We start from the raw sequence: 17,369 nt of genomic DNA, 5'->3' as shown, positions 1-17,369 counted from the left end.
CATTAGTTACCTTGAGGAGGGGCATCTTCCAAAGTATGCAGGAAAAGCCACACATGTTCATTATATTTCCCAAGCAACTCCACAGAGCTCATGACCGCCAAGGTAATCTTAAGAACTGTTTCTCAGTGTTTTGAGAATCAGGTCAGATAATGCATGTGAAGATCATTCGCAGTGCTGTCTTGCAGTAGGTACAATTTTACCTTGTTATAAGATGAAATCTAATTATCTTAATCTAATATATGCTCCACGGGACAGAGTCCTGAGCTACTGGCAAAACACTTTGCTTCCCTCCTTTTCAGTGCTCACAAAACCCCATGACACAGCCACACATTTCTTGTATCTGGAGAGGGTGGAAGTTGCAGGTAGTGACTAAGTGGCTCAGAGAAGTCATTATAAAAATTAAAAAGCACCTATTCTGCCATGTTTTGTAAACTTGTAGTTGTATTAAGTGGTGAATACTACACAGGTGCAGTGCCCATCCTGGTAAGCTAAAATAATGCATTTGAGAAAAAAAAAAAAAAAAGACATTATAATCACCAAAAGAGATAAATGCAACATCTTTTGGCTTTCTTGAAATCTTTATAGTCTCTAGCCGTCCTCTACTTAGAATTACACAAGGAGTGGGCAGTACCATGTAACTGTTAAGAGACCAGCATCTAGACAAAGATACACCAGGTGATTTGGGTCTTGCTCCGTGTTTTAGGAGCATATGACATGGGGTAAGCCCCTAAACCTCTGCCTTCAGCCCATCCTCTAGAAAATAATGATAAGAGCAACTTCTGCACAGGGCAGTCACGAGAACGAGATAGTCTGAATAAAGCCCAGTGTGTTCTGTAAATTTCCCTATTCCTATTACACTGTGCACAGAAGTGCTCTGCCAGCACTGTGGAGAGCTCTTCAAATTAGAACTGCAATCTTGTAGTTCCCATAACTTCTCCAGGTCCTCAAGTCACTCCGGTTGAGGGTATTAATCTATTTCAATTGATTGACAGTTGCACAGTAGTCAGTTACTTGATTTATAATTTGCACCAGGTTATTGAATTTATAATTTGGACTGAGCTCTAAATGCGTTTTTGATTTATGTGTGTCCCCCACGCAGTTACAACAAATCATTGGTGGTTGAGCAACATTTACTGTAAGACACGCACATTTAGCAGTTGGATTTTAAAGGGCAAAGAAATTTATATTTCTTCATGTAAATGTAGAGAATCAATGCTTCAAATAATTGCAAAAGTAGCCATGTGATCAAGTGAGGAAAGTCATACCATTTAATAACCAGAAAAAAAAAAAGCATTTTGTTTATAATGTTGTCCTTGTTTGGGCTGCATTACAAACTTGGAGAATTATGCCAGAGGATGGTGAAGATCTAGGTCAGCATTTTTACTTTACACACAAGAGGGCTAAAGTGCTCGAGGCCATAAAGTAGTTAGAGGCTAAGTTGGAAATTGAACAAACTTTCCTGATTCTTGCTTAGGAATCTTTCTACTGTATCTCATAGTTTCTCTGTAATTCCTTTTCTTTCTCTGAAAAGTATAAGGATAATGACATAATCCTTGCTTCTCAATGGGGTACTTTTTTAACACAAGAGACAAGACACTTGAAAGATCTTTGCAGTATAAATACTTTATAAATTTCTATCTACATCCAAACCTTGGTTTCTTTGGTAAGGAGTGAACATAAGTGGTACAGTCAAGTGTACCCATTTATTAAGGGGCACTATTAGTAGAGGAGCTCTACCACCCACATATTTTCAGTTTGTTTTTTAAAGATTTTATTTATTTATTTGAGAGAGAGAGAGAGAAAGAGAGAGGGGCAAAGGTCAGAGGAAGAAGCAGACTCCCTGTGGAGCTGGGAACCTGATGCAGGACTCGATTCCGGGATTCCAGGATCATGACCCAAGCCAAAGGCAGTTACTTAACCAATTGAGTCACGCAGGTGCCCCATATTTTCAGTTTTAATCTGCACTAAACCCTATTTTTTTTTTCATATGATAAAAGTGAGGGTCAGAGAAGTTAAGGAAATGCTCAAGCCAGGTTTTCAAATTCCCAATGCCTGTGTATGTGTCACTGCTGCTAGACAGACTAAAATAAGACCTACCAGGTTCCTTAATGCAAGACTGTGAATTTAATATTTTCTGGCAAAGGAAAAACACCTGCCTCTTTAAGATTTGACCCTAATTGTAAAACAGTTTTCTTCTTGCTGCAGTATTAGGTGTCATATTAATCTTTCTTTCTGACCTCATTCTGGCAAATTGTCTTGGAGAGAGGAATAAATAATGTTCTTGTAAATTGATTTATATGAACTCTAGAGATACAGCACCAGCAAAAAATACCGGGCCACGTCTGGGCCTCAGTCAGTGGATCAAAGGTGTCTCTGCCTTATTATTTGTTCCATATGAAGTTCAGAATGATCACCGAAATGCCCATTTTCCTAATGTCATACCTCTAGTCAAGTATTCTGAACCTTGACCTCCACTGATCGGGTCTCAAATATAATGCAATAACTTCTCACAATGGCCAGGAGACAACCAATTGTAGGAATCTGGCCTTGAAATGGAGGGTCAGACTGCAGGTGCAAAGATGGGTAATCAGAACAAAGAGGATACCTTTAGACTTCCAAGTTCTAAAATGAACTCTGCAAAAATACTGTTGTAGAGCATCTTAGGGCCCTATCCCTTCCACTCTGAGCTGCATGATTAGAGCCTGATAATTTGTTTTCAGTTTTCCAACTCCCCTTTGATTATTGCTGAATGCAACTTTCATCCAGCACAGCAAGTACTCTAAGCGGGGGGTATGGCTGTGCCCATATCCTTACACACTGTTTCAATCATTTCCTTCTCTGTGAAAATGGGCACACTTTATGTTAAGAGATCATGATCATCTTCCATTCAATTATAAACTTGCTTATTGAATGCCCACAATTTGATTAGCACTTGAAGAAAAAAAAAAAAAAAAAACAGGACACATTTGCCGATCTCAAAAATAGTAGTATTTCATTGAGGGAGAAAGAAATAACATCGCTTTAAAAATGAAATTCAGTATATGATAGTGTCTTAAAGTAATTGTTACAGGTAATTTCCATAGAAGAGTCTTTGCAAGGTGGATGAAAAAGTATAGGAAAACATACAAGAGAGGAGCATTGCATGAGAGCTTGACATGGTGTTTACATGAGAAGAGAGAAGATATCTGAGACTCAGAAGTAGCATGGCTGAAGTGAAGGAGATACACAAGAAACACGTTTATTCTAAAGACGTTTGGAGTGAGGCAGTAACTTGGAGAGCCAATGGGACAGCAGTTGAATAGAAACATGCACCCTGGTAAGAAGATGCCTGGAAATTAAGCTGAGAAATTTGGACTTGATCATGAGTGGAAGAGAGCATGTACAAATATGTTGGATGAGAATGCCATGTGAGAAACCAGAGGCAGGGAGTGTAGATACTCCGGGGTGACAGCATTCACAGATGAGACTAAGCAAAGTAGCAAGAGGAAGTATGTGAGGGAAAGGGATGGAAGAGAGACACGAAGTAGAGAACTCTGGGGAAGCCTGATGGAGTTTCGGTACTAATTTTATGGTAGTGTTGCCAGCCAGATAAAGCAAATAGAAATATAGGAGGCCCAGTTAATTCTGATTTCAAAATAAATGATTGATATAGTTTTAATATAGGTATGACCCACACATGTGTAATTATATTAACAGTTATTTATTATTTATTTGAAATTCAAATTTGACTTTATGCCTAGTATTTTTTTTTTATTCTGTCAGCCCCATCTGTACCAGTATTCACGCTATGTTTTGGAAACATTCAAAGAGCATTTGTTCTTGTGCTACAGAATTATATGGGTCCCTAACATTTATGTAATGTCGTAAGGACAGACATGTTTCAACAAAAAAATGTTGTATAGATAATAAATACTGTATATGGAGACTAAGGTTGGAGAAGTTGTAGCATTAATCTAGGTAGGACTTCCCTTAAAAACACACATGTAACCAGGAGTTATGAGGGAAAAAGTGGGAATTGTAGAGTTTTAAAAGAGAATATGCAATCACCTTGTACTTGTAGTTTCAAAACTATAATGAAATATATTTTAGTGTTTTGAGGAATGTATATGAATTAGAATAAACAGCACAATTGGATGAATTGCTATAGAATGCCAATTTGACTATATTTTAAAGCTGACCAAGTAAGGAAGCAAAATAATTTGTCACATGGTTTTGCTATTTTTGGAAAGGGAACAATGATTAAGTGTAGGCATTACAGAAACAGGTACTTAAGACTCCCTTAAAAACTAAGATTACACTAACACTTCTAAGCAGCTCACAAATTCACATCAACCGCTAAAAAGTGCTCATAGGGGTGCGGGGTGGCTCAGTCAGTTAAGTGTCTGCATTCGCTTCAGGTCATGATCTCAGGGTCCTGGGATCAAACTTCACATAGGGATCTGCTCAGTGCGGAGATCTCTGCTCAGCGGGAGACTGCTTCTCCCTTTCCCTTTGTCTGCTGCTCTGCCGTCTTGTGCTCTCTTTGTCAAATAAATAAAATCTTTAAAAAGGTGGTCATAGAAGCAAACAAAAGCATTGAACTTCTCATCAAAGAGCTGTGTAGAAAGAAAAAAAAAGATTACATAATTTTGTGTCATATAAAATTGAGGACCAGAGGAAAAACAAAAAAATACACTTAGAAGATGCATGATGGCAACAGTGGCAGAATGTGTGGTTGGTATGGGGAGCTTGGAGTACAAAGGTTTGAAAGGCCACGATAGAGAGTTTTGGTTGTACCTATGAAATGTCAACATCTGTATCTCCTTACCCTTTTTAGCATAACCAAATCCTGTTGACTCAGAGCACTCCCTTCCCAGGATGGAGGCTTTCTAGACTGTTCTCATTACTGTTAATTTCTTCCTCCTTCAAAAACCCCTGTAGACTCCTCATTTCTTTTTCTCATGATGATACATAATAGCTATGTAGGCTTCATTTGTTACATATCTTCTCCCATTCGTGAGAACAGAGATAATTTTATTTTCTGTATGTAGTTCTAAACACATAATAGGTGCTCAATAAATACTCCACAAATTCAACAGAAACTTGTAAAAGAAAATGTTATGTAACCTTGAATAGGAAGCCTGTTTAGACTGACAGACTAAAATACAAAGATCATTTGCTTACTGGCTTGAAACATGGAGGCTTGGTTTGGAAGCAGATTGTCCGTATAGGGTTCCTGTAGTACAAAGAATCCTTTGAGTTCAGGAAGAAAGTGTCTCATCTAGTCAAGAGCCATATATAAGGAAGTTTGAGATACTCCTTGTCTATTTGTCAAGATAGTTTTTAAAAATCCAGAATGACTGACATATCTGACTTTCAAATGAAAGACATTTTTACTTTGATTGTTGCCAATTATTAAATATTTATATTTAATAATTGAATAATTTATATTTAATAATAGAAGAAACAATAACATGAATGTAATAGTTGTAGTAGTCAGAGCTTTACATGAAATAAAGTGTGTTACCTGGTAGAATCCAATCATCCTTTTATATCACAAATCTTCAGAATCATATGAAAACAGATGAAAAAAAAAAGGTAGATTTCTAGGATCTGCTGGTCACAAAGTGTTTTTAAATTTTCATTATTCCTCCTTAGGTTAATGTTGCAACTTTTCTAATCACAGTGTAGTCTCAATAAACAGTATTTTATTTATGTGTATACTTTTTCACTCAAATATATATTTCCAATATTAGGTAAATATTATGAATTCATATTTTTCTGTAGAACCAAACCAGTTGTTTCTTGACCATCTCTATTTTATAAGGTAATCATTGGCATAAGGAAGTTCCCCAGATGTGGTCGCCAGATTCATTAAGTTTGGAGTGGGATCCCAGGAATCTATAATTTAAAAAATTGAAGGTGATTCTGTTCATCAGTTGATTTGGGAATCACAAATGTATTGCATGGTTTCATATTTAAAGAAATTGATGTCTTAAAAGGTGAAAAGAGGTTTCTGGATGTCACAAATTTTCTGTTGTTGTTGAAACAGAGTAAGAGCTCAGATGTGCAATTTTAGTATACTGAAACTTGTGTGTCTACATTTCTGTTGTGGTCATTTCCTTGACAATGCAGTTCCTCTTTATGTAAGCATGCCTAGGAGACTTAATTTGAGGAAAACTATGGCAGAGTGCCTCCTGGAAGCAATATTTTTGGAAAACTGAAAAAGCAAAGGAACACTAGGAATCAGGCACCAAAAACAGTCATTTAAGGGTGAGAAAAATATTAACTTCTTTCAACAACTTTGTATGAAAGAAATGGGCAATATCTTGTCAAGGCATGGGATCAATATCATGTACTCCTGACTAAGGGTTCATTTTATAAAGCTAAAATTTCTGATAATAAACCAGCGTATATATATTCAAGAAACTCCTTGATTAATTTGGGAATGTAATAGTACCCTACCATTAAAAAAGAAATCCCTGCAAAACAAAAAGGTTGTTCCTATAACACCATGGTGTATCTTGCCCATGTCACAGACAAGGAAATCCAAGTACAGGGATGGGTAGCTCAATACATTAGTAGTAGATCAAATAGTAAAATTTATTCTTGTGTTTTGCTATTCTATTATTTTACTTATTGCTATGCCTATATCCTTTTCTTTTACAAAACCGGGTAAACTCATCTATATATGAATATATATAAATGAATATATATGAATATGTTTATTTTGAAAGGTCTAAAAATGTACATGCAAATTTTAAAAATCCCATTTAGGTGGAGAGTATTTGACTAGAAAGTGTACTAATGTTTTGTCTGGGCTTGAGCTGATATTCAAAATACATCATTAAAAGAGAGAAGTGAAATGAGCACATGTTCCTTCCTGCATGCTGTATCAGATCAACCAAAGCAAAAACAACCCAAAATATAGCACCAAAAAAATAAGCAAACAAAAGGAGGGGGAAGCCTTCTTACCTTTCATATAGGAACATGGAAATAGATGTTTCAATGCATTTTCTTACACTGAGCTCAGAAATCCCAAGGACGAGAATTTGCATCCAAAACAGGATTTCCGGCATATACACAAATAACAGATGAACCTGAGGTATGGAATAAGTCATGGAAGAGCAATTGTTTTCCTTAGACAAACATTTCCACAAGGAAGAAAGGAGTTCTATAGAGTGGGCAACTTTATTTTATTTATTTATTTTTTAGTTTTTATTTAAATTCCAATTAGTTAATAAACTACGTAATACCCATTTCAGGTGCACGTTACAGTGATTCAACACTTCCACACAAGACCTGCTGTTCATGCTAGCAAGTGCCCTCCTTGATCCCCATCACCTATTTAACCCATCTCTCTACCAACCTCCCCTCTGATAATCATCAGTTCTCTGTGGTTGGGCGTTTGTTCCCTGGTTGATTTTTCTCTTTTTGCCCCCCCCCATTGTTTGTTTATTTCTTAAATGGCACATGAGTAAAAGAATATGCTGGGTTTTTTTCTCTGATTTATCTTACCTGGCATAATACTCTCTAGCTCCAGCCATGTCATTGCAAATGGCAAGATTTCATTTTTTTTTATGGCTGAATGATATTCCATTGTGTGCGTGTATTCTAATATCTTTCTATCTATCTATTCTACTACTTCTTTATCCATTTATTGGTCAATGGGCATGTGCTAGTTCCATAATTTGGCTATTATATATAATGTTGCTATAAATATTGGAGTGTATGTATCCCTTTGAATTAGTATTTTTGTTTTCTTTGGGTAAATACCTAGTAGTTCAGTTGCCAGACTGTAGGGTAGGTAGTTCTATTTTTAACTTTTTGAGTAATGTCTCTACTCTTTCCAGATTGGTTGTACCAGTTTGCATTCCCACTAACAATTCAAGAGGGTTTTCCTTTCTCCACATCCTTGATCATTCACCATGATCAAGTGAAATTTATTCCTAGGATGCAATTTTATACACTAATAGTGAAGCAGAATGAAAATAAATTAAGAAAACAATCCCATTTACAATTTTACTAAAAATAATAGAATACCTGCGAATGACTTTTGTAATGTATTCTTGGATTTAGTTTACTAATATTTTGTTGAAGATTTTTGCATCTAACTTCATCAGAGATATTGGCCTGTAATTCTCTCTCTCTCTTTTTTGTAGTGTCTTTTTTTTTTTAAGATTTTATTTATTTATTTATTTGACAGAGAGAGATCACAAGTAGGCAGAGAGGCAGGCAGAGAGAGAGAGGAAGGGAAGCAGGCTCCCTGCTGAGCAGAGGGACCGATGCGGGGCTCGATCCCAGGACCCTGAGACCATGACCCAAGCTGAAGGCAGAGGCTTTAACCCTCTGAGCCACCCAGGCACCCCTCTTGTAGTGTCTATCTCGTTTTGGTAGGGTAATTCTGGCTTCATAGAATCCGTTTGGAGCCTTTCTTCTTCTTCTATTTTTTTTTTTTTTTGGAATATTTTAAGAAGGATAGGTATTAACTTTTTAAATGTTTGGTAGAATTTGGGGAGAATTTATGAAGCCATATGGTTCTGGACTTTTTGTTTGTTGGAAGTTTTTTTTATTACTGATTCAATTTTTTTTTTTTTTTTTTTTTTTTGGCTAGTAATCAATCTTTTCAATTTTTCTATTCCCTCCTAATTCTGTTATGGGATGTTATCTGTTTTTAGGAATTTATCTATTTATGTTGTACAATTTATTGGCAAATTTTCATAATATTCTTTTATAATCCTTAGTATTTATGTGGTATCATTTATTTCTCCACTTTAATTTCTGATTTTGTTTGAGTCTTCTCTCTGTCTCTTTGTTTTTATGGGTCTGGCTAAAGGTTTACCAATTTTGTTGGTCTTTGCACAGAACCAACTCCTGATTTCATCGATTCATTCTGTTATTTTTAGTTTCTATTTCATTTATTCTGCTCTAATTTTTATTATTTTCTTCTTCTGGTTTTGTGTTTTTTTCTTCTTTTTCTAGCTTATTTAGGTATAAAGTTGGGTTGCTTGAGGTTTTTCTTACTTCTTGACATAGGCCTGTTTTGCTATAAACTTACCTCTTAGGACAGCTTCTACTGTATCTCAAAGATTTTGAACAATTGTATTTTCAATTTCATTTTGACTCCGTGTATATTCTTGGGTTGCCTCTTTGATTTGTTGGTTGACTCATTCATTGTCAAGTGGCATATTATTTAATGTCTGTGTACCTGTGCTCTTTCCAGAATTTTTCTTGCAACTGATTTTTAATTTCATAGCATTGTGGTCAGAAAAGATGCATGGTATAACTTTAGTCTTCTTGAATTTGTGGATAATTGTTTTGTGTCCCAATATATGATCTATTCTAGAAAATGTTTCATATGCAGTTGATAGGAATATATATTCTGCTGTTTTAGAGTGGAATATTCTGAATAAATCCGTTAAATCCATCTGGCCCAAGGTGGAATTCAGATTAATGGTTTCCTTGTTGATTTCTATTTAGATGCTCTGTCCATTGATATAAGTTGGGTGTTAAAGTCCCCTACTATTATTGTATTAGTATTGATTTAGTTCCTTTATGTTTGTTATTAACTGCTTTATATATCTGGGTGCTTTCATGTTGGGAGCATAAATATTTACCACAGTTATATCTTGTTGGATTTTTCCATTTGTGAAATACATTGTCCTTCTTTGTCTCTTATTAAAGCCTTTGTTTTAAAGTCTGTTTGTCAGATATAATTACTACTATGCCAGCTTTCATTTCCAATTGCATGGTTGATGCTTCTACATCCTTTCACTTTCAATTTGTGTATGTCTTTAAGTTTGAAATGAGTCTCTAGTAGGAAGCATATAGATAGGTCTTATTTTTCTTACCCATTCCATAACACTATGTCTTTTGAGTGGAATGTTTAGTCCATTTACATTCAAAGTAATTATTGATAGGTATGTATTTATTGCCATGTTTTTACTTGCCTTATGCTTGTTTTGGTAGCTCTTCTGTTTTCCATTCTACTCTTGCTCTCTTCTCTCATGGCTTGCTGGCTTTCTTTAGTGATACACTTGGATTCCTTTCTCTTTATTTTTTGCACATCTATTACTGGCTTTTTATTTCTTAGCATTATGTTTGTATAGAACATCTTCTGCATATAGCAGTCTATATTAAATTGATGGTCACTTAAGTTTAAACCCATTCTTTTACTTCTCTCATCACCCCACCCCATTATTTAGGTATATGGTGTCATTCTTTACATTGTTTTATTTCAGGCTGCTGATTTATTCTTCTGTTTAGTCTACTATTTATACCATCTTAGTCTATTTTTAATTCCATTTATTGTGTTCTTCATCTGTTTGGTTCTTTTGTTAAGAGTCTCACTTATGTCCTCTACTCTTTGCTGAAGCCCAGTGAGTATCTGTATGAACATTATTTTAAATTCTCTATACATATATTACTTATCTCCATTTTGTTTAGGTCTCTTGCTATGATTTTTGTCCCTTCATTTGGGACATATTCTTCTGTCTCCCCATTTTGTCTAACTCTCCGTGACCGTTTCTCTATTAGGAAAATTAGCTACTTCTCCTGCTCTTGAGAGTAGTGGCCTTACAAAGAAGAGGTCCTGTGGTGCCCTGCATTGCAGTGTCCCCTCTCTACCTTACCCTGGCTTTTCAGCAGTTTCTTCTATGTGTGTTGCATCTGCCTTTCTCTTTGTGGTTGAGGCACTTTTTCTTTCAGTTCAGTCATTTGCAGTGGCTCTCTTTGCCTGCTGTGGGCAATGTTTGGTCCCTGTGGTGTTAATGGGCCAGTCTGGGGCTGCCTTGGGCTTGAGTTGAATCACACCATATGTTTTCAGGATGCAGTAGCACCAAAACACAGGCCACTTTCCCTGTGTTTTGTCCTGAAAAGCTTGCATTGGCGGGTGGGACTGCAGTCAGACCAGATGTTTGACTCCAGGCCACTGCCAGGGCTGCAGTCTAACTGGTGTATGTTTGTGTGTGTGCGTGTGTTTTTCAATCCCTCTTTCTAGGATAAGATTCTCTTTGGACTGATGTTTGCCCCTTTTAGGGCTGCTTCCGTCCTGTCGAGCTCATGGTATGGCTTTGGATGGGCTTCAGCCAAGAGTGTAGTAGAGGAGGCAGATCTGCAACATGTAAGGGGGTGCAGTATCTGCAGGGTGAGCCTTGGTCCTCTGTGAAACCTGCAGCACTGAGGGAGCCCTGGCTGGAGGGGGTGGATCCACCAAAGTGTGGGGGGTGGTGTCCTAGCAGTATTGGCAAGTTCGGTACCAAATGTCATCTCCATGATTGTTCTTGAAGGTGGGATGTATTTATGTGGGGGTGGGGAGGGAAATGGTGCCTGCCAGCTCCTTTGTTGGAGGAGTCCCCCAAACATCTCTGTCCCTCTAATACATGCTCTGAGATAAGTAAACAGCTCTCCTTCCAGTATGCCCCCGGGGCATTTTTCAAACTGCTGTGTCTATGCTTTCTCTGTGGGCTGTTTTTTGTGCCTTTCTTTTTAGGGGCAGGGACTCAAGTTTCCTCTCTCAGAGATGAGCCTGCTGATTTTTAAAATTCCTGCTGGTTGTAAGAGCTTGTGAAATTTGGCCTGTGTGGTTTTCAAAGCACATGTTATGGGGTTTTGTCTTCCCAGTGCAGGATCCCAGGTGTCAGGGTCGTCTTCTCTCTCCCCTCCATGCCCACCAGCATCCCTCACTCTTTGGGCAGTCCAATAGGATCATTTAGATCCCTACCGTGTCCTTACCTTTCCTATCTTCTTTTACATGGCCCTTCTCTACATTTACTTATTGAGGTTGTTCTCCCAGTCTTTGGGTTGTTTTCTGGGTTAGTTACACTGATGTGAGTGGTTTTTAGTTGTATCCATGGGGCAGGGTGACCTTAGAGTCCTCCTCTTCATCATCTTTCCAGCAATCTCTATTTGGGACATTATTATATTTAAGAAGTATTTGTTTATATAAAGTTAAAATAGGTATACCATATTTTTATTTGCTTATCTAGTACACCTAACCTAGGGACTTGTCAAGAGTCAAGCTTGACAGGGATGAAATACTAAATTGGTCCTTCTAAGATAGTGACTGTGAATTTCTTTTGAAAAAAAAAAAAAAAACAACTATATATATATATATCATACAAACTATTTTATCTAGTCATGTCAGAGAGTAGTGGGTACAAATGGAGCTATATAAGGAATAATCTTCATTTTTGTGGCTTATGCCCTTAAAAGCTAATGGCAAACTTCCAGGCTTATGAAGAACAACAGCCCTCCTCCATTAGCACCTTTCTACACACACCTCACTCTGGCTGGTTGGTACTTTGGTTTTTTTCTCACCTGATGCCCTGAAGTTCTTCCTCACTTGCTCTGCGTGTTACTAATTTTCATCACCCATGAAGTCACTTTCATGCTCCTCATGACCACCACTGCTGCTAGTACTCATGTACTGACACCTAAGACAAAACCTTCAAGATATCAAAGTATTACTGGATCTTCCAGAGGCTCCACTGTATTGAAACAAAAAATTGCCATACCTTGCAGAATGTGAGGAGAAATTTTCTTCCAGTTCAGATTCACACACAAATGACCATTGAAGCAGCCCTTTTGGTGCCCCGTGATTTACAAAGCAAGGACTTGGTCCTGCTATAAGACCTGAAGTATGTCTCCAAAACTGCCAGGCATGAGCTGTGATGTCAATCCCTTAGGTCGACTCCATAATGCCTTTTTAACCTGGCCATTCATACATGCTCCTTTGGGCATTTTTATATACATCCCTAGCTCTATCTAAGCCTTCATGAAAATCACCTCACCAAAATACTCCAATAAGTTTGGGAGCAGCTCATTTTAAGGCTGGGAACACTTCAATAAACAGAAATAAATTTCAGGCAATTTCTAACCAGTTGCTATACTTTTGAATATTCAACAACAAAAGATTAACATTCTTTAACATGCTGAATTTATATGAGCTCCAGCTGAAGCAATAATCTTTCAAGGGTCACAGCTGCCTAATATCATTTTCTGAAATTGGAAGGTGTCCTAGTCACCTCAGATTTTATATAAAGACATAGTTCATTCCAGGTCACTCATTCACTCACCAAATATTTAACGAGGACTTTTATATGAAAGGTACTACCAGAAAAGCAAAGAAATACATGACAGGATAATGTAGTGGGAGGTTTTTTTGTTGTTGTTGCTGTTTTTTTTTTTTTTTTTTTTTTTTAAAGCTCTTGTCTCTGTCTACTTGCCCCACCTTAGCCTAAGTTACTTAGTCATTATACTTTGTCTCAGCGGAGACATATGATTGTATGATTGTATGATATCCTTGCCTTTTAAAGTTCCTAAACCTGTTTACACTAGGAACTAAGATGAATACACATTTTTAAGGAGGGTTTGAAGATGGTAAAACTGGGTAGGGTTAGGTAGCACTCTTTCCCTCCCAGCACCCATCTCCTAGATATGTTCTATGTTAGAAGTACAGGGCAAGGGGCGCCTGGGTGGCTCAGTGGGTTAAAGCCTCTGCCTTCGGCTCAGGTCATGATCCCAGGGTTCTGGGATCAAGCCCCACATTGGGCTCTCTGCTCAGCGGGGAGCCTCTTTCCTCCTCCTTTCTCTCTCTGCCTGCCTCTCTGCCTGCTTGTGATCTCTGTCAAATAAATAAATAAAATATTTAAAAAATTTTAAAAAAAGAAAAAGAAGTACAGGGTAAACAAAATTAAATAACAAAATGTAGGTTGGACATTGTTGGTCCCAAAAGAGAGGATCTGACTAAAAGAAAATAATTTCAGCCTCCTAAAATTCTTCCTGCTATTTATAATTATGATGATCATAAAATGTGTCATCTAAATTTTGGTAACTTTTTAGTGACAAGGCATGTTAACAAGATTTAATGTCAGGACAACAGAGTTAAATTCTATCTAAGGGATGCTAGGAACCTATGATCAGCCTGCTTGTAACCCTTTTTGTCACGGAATCCTTACCTCTGATGTGACTGGATCAGAATTCAGAGAGGGAAAATTCCTTTATTTTATAATAATGTCTTCAGTTATTGGCTTTGCCTTTCATATCTTGGTCCATCTTAAGATTTATTTCCCAGGGAAACATTTTGAGAGGACAAGAGATTTGAAAGTTGCATATCTAAGGAAAAAAATAGTGAACACTGGAAAATTTTAGAAAACCTTGACACTTAAGGAAAGTAGAAAATTAAGGATGTTCTGATAAGAGTAAGAGGGAAAATACTGGGCTGAACAATCTTCCAAATCTAAAATTTTGTTATTTTTATGTCAAAGTAAGAAGATTCATAATGATTATCAAATATGTAAGTAACTTAAAATTGGGGCTAAAACAAAACTGCTCACCAACTATTGCTGATAAGATTTAAGCATATACATATTTTCTGTTATTGAGTTTCTCATTGTATTTCTAAATAAGATGGTACGAATGAAAATCTATTATTTGTGATCCTCCAAACTCTTCTCCTTGTCAAGAATCTAAGAGTCAAGAGATTTTCATATTCTCACTGAATTTTTCTTTGTGCTTTTCATATCATTAGAAATTACCAAAAGTTCCCACTAGCTGATATGAAGACATTTATCTGAAACTATTCAAGTGATAAATGACATGTCATTGTTAACACAGAAGAGATTTTGAAATCTATCTTCTCAAGTGCTAAGTTAATCAAACTGCTTATCCTCCTATGAACCTAAGATCAATCCTCTAGACACTCTCTTCCTTCAATGAGAGAAGGATAACTCTGAATGCATGGCCCCAGGGATGAATGTGCCTGATAATAAAGAGTAGTAGAGAGGAATATGGGAAAGAATAAAGGACACAGTTACCACGGCCAACTACAACTGTCTCACTTTGGAAAAGTCATTCCAAGCATTTAGGTGGTTATGTGTCTTTGGCATACCAAAATGAAGATTTGACCTCATTACATGCTTACTTAAAATCCTTCAAAGGCTCTTGGATAAGGTCAAATGGATAACAGATAAAATTAAACTCTTTTTTAAAAATTAAACTCTTCAGTGAAATTTTCCTCCCTAGGTTCATTTTGTAACATTTTTTTCTTATGATTTCCTTTATGGTCTACCTAATTTACATTTTAATTTTTATTTCACATTACTCTCTTGTACTCTGCAGTTCTGCCATGTCTTGGCAGTTCTCAAATTTTCAAAAGCCCAGGATCACTTGGAAGAAAAGTCTTATTCCATAGGAGAAAGAATTGTTTATGAATGAGGTAGAATTAAAGAAAGAAAACAATCATTTCATTACCATTTAGGTTCAATAGCCAATGCTGGTAAATTGTATCTGCTAATAGAGGGTCTAAACCATCTTTAGTGAAATCTGTTTTACTAGATGGCCATGCAGTAACTCTAGGAATAATTTTTATATTAGTTATTATCTTCAAAAGATTAGATAAGAAATAAAGTCAATGCCTAGATATTTAATTAATGATGTGATTAACACAACATGTAAGAATCCATATACCTATCCTGGTAGGAAATACACAAATCAGAGAAACTTAATAATAGAAGATGCTCCTAGGGGACAAAGGATTAAAAACTGTGTCCTGCCAGTGAATTGCAACCCTTAAAAACATGTTATTAAAAATATTAAATTAATGACAACTAGTTTTCATACTGTCTTAAAATCACAACTCCTAGGTTTTTTTTTTAAAACATTTGGTGGATAAACTTAGCAGCAGATGTAAATTCAATATTGGGCAGAAACACATTTAAAGATGAATAAAGCTATAAAGTTAGTTACAGAAATAATTCAGTGAAATTTGAATTCTGGACATAATCATCTTGGAATCTTGCAGTGAAAATTCTGTGAAAAAAGTAAATAAATTTTTAAAGTATGTTTATTTCAAGTTGATTCCTCTTTATTTGGTACTTGTGCTTTAAAAACTGGTTCAGAGATGATATTATACAATTAAACATAAATCACTGGAAACAGCCACTTTGTGTTTCTTTTCTGAACACTTGTCTGGAAATCAAGTTGGAAATATTCTAGATATATGTATAAAGTCTAAAGAAATGGATGAAATATGTCAAGAAGTAATCCCCAGCAATCTCTAACAAAAAAACTCATGTTACATGGAAGAACAGTAGAAAAATAAGATTCAATATACACTAAAATTCCCAAGTGCATTAGTGAAGGGTGAAATAATTTATTAGCATTTTGTAACTACATAACCCAGGCGGGAAGAATTGCTTTTAGTATGTCCTGCTGCTGCTCGAGAGCTGGAAGTTGGAAAAGGCACCATCTACCCTATTCTGGACATTTTTAAAAATGTTAATTTTCCATAAGGTTTTGATTCCTCATTTTTCCAGCTGATGAAGTGGCTGTATGTTACCTCTGGCACTCACCCTGAAAGCTGATCCATTCACATTATAAAAGAAAAAAATAAAAGCAGTCTCTTTTTAATCCTTTTATTTAATACTGCTTCACCCAGAAAGGATTCAGTCATTCTGGGAACCAGGCGGCAATCCAATCTTTCTTCCATTTACCATAAGCAAATTCAATTCCCCACATCTCTGTTTTAAATGAAATTTAATTGTTAATGAAGCTGACGAGCTTGTAGTTTGACACTTGGATGTTGCCTCCAGTGGACTAAAGATGATGAATCAATATTGATTTCCGTTGAACTGGAAAAATGTGAATATTTCATCAGGGATCAAACATTTTCAATTCATTCGATGACAGCATATGAAGATATGGTTCTAATTTTAGGCATCTCTTATTTAGGGAAAATTAACCAAATCAATAAAATTACATAATCTCCATCACTAGAATATAAATTCTTTACATTTATTACTTAGGAAATATTATTATTAAGAGTTAAGTGGGTAAATAGTTAAAATTTACATATTTTCCCTATTCAGTTACTAGCAATCTGATCGAAGCTTCCAATATCTTTGCTCCAAAGTAAAGAAGAAATATTTAGAATTAAAATCAATGTAGTAAGATTAATTTGATAATGTTGCTGCTGTTTTTAAACCCAAGAATCTTTAATAAAATAATGTTTGGATCAATCACTATAAAGTGTGAATAAATGCTTGTCTTAGCTCTGGCCTTAGAATTACATATGGATTATGATATTAGTTCTGTTCCTTATCAGTTTAGTGTACATAATATCACTAAAACCTCAGTTTTCTTCATTTGGAAAATGGAAAGCTTGCTTTGAAGAATTATGCCAATGTTAAATGGAAAATATACATATGTATCTTGTGTTTCTGTCGGGGGGGGTGAGGGGTAGGTGTTTCTGTGCATAAATCATATTATCTTCTCAGTAGATCTTATAAATATGTTCTCTGAAATATTTTTTTTTCATTTTGAATTACTTTTTTGATAACTTTATGAATAGAATGTGCACACCATTTTTAGTTGTCATAAGCCCCAATTTT

The sequence above is a fragment of the Mustela nivalis genome (genome assembly GCF_964662115.1).
Source record: "Mustela nivalis genome assembly, chromosome: 12".
NCBI classification, from domain to species: Eukaryota; Metazoa; Chordata; class Mammalia; order Carnivora; family Mustelidae; genus Mustela; species Mustela nivalis.
Note: the sequence above shows the minus strand (reverse complement) of the source record.